General features: G+C 36.3%; 1 protein-coding gene across 1 annotated transcript in view; it reads left to right on the top strand.

Annotated features, from left to right (window-relative positions):
* GSK3B (glycogen synthase kinase 3 beta) overlaps positions 1-3,494 on the top strand; it is a 262,122-nt gene that overhangs the window by 162,754 nt on the left and 95,874 nt on the right. The gene's annotated exons all lie outside the window — the stretch shown is intronic.

Here is a 3,494-nt window from a genome sequence, read left to right as displayed (position 1 = left end):
AAATGAGGTTTTATGACATTGTCACCTCAAAACTGATTTACTGATAGTTAAATTTTCAGATCTGAGTCAAAAGACCATCTACAACTCTTTCTGAGGTATAATACCTTTCATTTGTCAACTGCAGATTCTTCTGCAGAGTTGCATTTTGAGTTCTTTTGTGTATTTAATTAATTCTAAGGCCTCAGTTTGATACACTTTTTCCTTAGAGTAATCTATAAAATATGTAAAGGGGCAGGTGAGAGGTAGGATAGGGCAGAAATGTGTCAGGTTGGCAACATTCACATACTAGACCCTGATTTCAGGACCTATGTTTTACTAAGGAATCCCTGGTTCCTTTTCGCAAGAAAAGGTTAAAATTTTTTGAAAGTGATGATTCTTAACAGTTGGGTAGTAGAAAATATATATAAGGAAACACAGCAAACTTGTTGAAAAGTACATTTTAGGCCAAACACAGTAGCTCATGCCTGTAATCCTAGCACTTTGGGAGGCCAAGGCAGAAGGATCGCTTGAGACCAGGAGTTCAAGATCAGCCTTAGCAACATAGTGAGACCCCATCTCTACCAAAAAAAAAATATTTTTAAATTAGCCAGGCATGGTAGTGCATGCCGGTAGTCCCAGCTACTCGGGAGGCTCAGGCAAGAGGATCGCTTGAACCCAGGAGTTTAAGGTTCAGGTGCTATGATGATGCCACTGCACTCCAGCCCAGGCAACAGAGTGAGACCTTGTCTCAAAAAAAGTAGAGAACAGTTTTAATTTTTAAAAGTACATTGAATGCTATTTCATATTATAAGCAAAATTTTTATTGTTTTGTTGGTATATAGGATAGAAGGAAAATGTGAAGGAAATCCTGGTTTGTAGTGCTACAAAGAACTAGTGTTAGTGATTCTCAAAGAAAGCAAGAATTGGGATGCGTGTGCAGATTTTTACCTGTCTAAAAAGGGAGTATGGTATTTTTAAAGTTTGGGAAATAATAGTGTTTGGGGATTTTTTTAGCCCAAGAGATTCAGATACCCCTCTTTCTTTTAGTCCTGCCTTGAGCATACCATTTTGGCTGAGATTTATTTAGAAAGAAAGGTCTTTTGACTTCTGTGAATATGTATTGGCCAATAATGAATTTTTCACCTTATGTTCAGTGGTTTGCACAATTAAAACAATAGTCACTTTTTTTGAGGGAGGGAGGTGACTTGTTTCCAAGTATAAAAGTTTATTCAAGAAGAAAAGAATGAAGGCCAGAACAGTCTTGAAAAAGTCTTGTAAAACTTATTACACAGCTGCAGTAATCAAGACAATGTCCTACAGGCATGACTGTAGCAATATAGATCAATAGAACAGAATGGAGAATTCAGAAATAAACCTTTACATATATGGTCAACTGATCTTTAACAAAGATTCCAAGACAGTTCAATTGGGAAAGAATAGTCTTTTCAATAAACGGTGCCTCATATGCAAAAGAATGAAGTTGGACCCCCACTTTACACCATATACAAAAATTAACTCATGGAAAAAAGGGAACTCTTGTACACTGTTGGTGAGAATGTAAATTAGTACAGCCATTATGCAAAACTAGTTTCCAAGAAACTAAAAATAGAATTACAATATGTTCTAGCAATCCCACGTCTGGGGTTATATCCTAAGGACTTGAAATCAGTACGTCAAAGAGATAATCTATACTCCCATGTTTATCACAGTGTTACTCACACAATAGCCAAGATATGGAATCAACCTCAGTATCCATTGGTGGATGAGTGGAAGAAAATGTGGTATATATACACAAGCCTTAAAAAAGAAGGAAATTTTGTCATTTGAGACAATGTGGATCAACCTGGAAGATACTATGCTAAGTGAAATAAGTCAGGCATAGAAAGACAAAAAGTGCATGTTCTCACTTACATGTCGATTCTAAAACAATCAGACTCATAGCAGCGAAGAGTAGAATGGTGGTTACCAGAGGCTTAGGGGATGGGGGAAATGGGAGATGTTGGTCAAAGGGTGCAAAGTTGCAGTCAGACAGGAGGAATAAATGGTGGGTATTTAAAGTGGTAGATATGTTAGTTTGATTCTGTTATCTCACACTGTATATATACAACATCACTGTGTACTGCCTGGCTATATATGGTTATAATTTGTCAATTAATTAAAAAATAAACTCAAAATTGATCAAAGGCCTAAATGTAGGAGCAAAAACTGTACTTATAGAAGAAAATACATGTAAATCTTTATGACCTCCAGTTAGGCAATAGTTTCTTAGATGTGACAGAAAGAGTACAAATGACAAAAGAAAAAAATAGATAAATTGGACTTCATCAATATTAAAAACTTTTGTGCGTCAAGGGACACCATCAAGAAAGTTAAAGGACAGAATGGGAGCAAGTTTTTACAAATCATGTGCCTGGTTAGGGACTTACATCTAAAACATATAAGGAATTCTTACAACTCAACAATAAAAAGATAGCCCAATTGAAAAATGAACACAGGATCTTCATAGACATTTCTCCAACGAAGATACATTAATACAAATGGCCAGTAAGCATACAAAAGATGCTCAATATCATTAGTCATCAAGAAAATGCAAATCAATACCACAATAAATACTATATCACACTCTCTACAATGGCTAAAGTAAAATAGGTAATGTGAGGATGTGGAGAAATTAGAACGCTTTTACATTGCTGGTGGAATTATAAAATGATGCATCCACTTTGAAAAACAGTTTGGCAGTTCCTCAAAGTATTAAACATTGAGTTACCATGTGACCCAGCAATTCAGTTTGTAAGTGTATACCTAGAGAATTGAAAAGTTGATAGTACAATCATTTATAGCCCAAAAGGGGGAACAATTAAAATATCCATCAACTGATGGATGAATAAGAAAATACCACACACAAAAGACCATATATGATGTGATTCTATTTGTATGAAATGTCCAAAATAGACAAATCTGTGGAGCCAAAAATTAGATTAGTGGTTGTCAGGAGCTGAGAGACATGGGAATGGGAGTGACTACTCATGGATACAGGGTTTCATTTTGAGGTGATAAACATATTCTAAAATTAGATAGCAGTGATGGTTGCACACCTCTGTGAATATACTAAAAACCACTGAATTGTATACTTTAGAGAGGGGTGGATTTCATGATATATGAAGTATATCTCAGTAAAACTATTATTTGAAAAAAAAGATTAGTGGGAACATCTATCTGTGGAACTACTGATAAGGCAGCTTTGCTGTTTCCACCATTTAGGGAAGGCAGTAAACTCTTGACCATAGTTTTCAAAGGGCTCTAGAGGACTTCTCATATTTGTACCGACCACCCCCATGTCCCCCAAAAAGGGAGGGGAGCAAACCAACTTGAGTTAAGTGACAGATGGCAAGCAAGAGTGAATGAAATAGACCACGGCCACATAAGGAGACCCTTCTGTGCTAGTTCATCCTCCCTAGTCTGAATTCTTTTCTCTCCTCTCCTTCCTTCCTCTGCTTTTTTCTTCCTTAATTTTC

This window comes from Propithecus coquereli, unplaced genomic scaffold (genome assembly GCF_000956105.1).
Source record: "Propithecus coquereli isolate 6110/MARCELLA unplaced genomic scaffold, Pcoq_1.0 Scaffold10, whole genome shotgun sequence".
NCBI classification, from domain to species: domain Eukaryota; kingdom Metazoa; phylum Chordata; class Mammalia; order Primates; family Indriidae; genus Propithecus; species Propithecus coquereli.
Note: the sequence above shows the minus strand (reverse complement) of the source record. Positions and strands in the feature narration are given on the sequence as shown.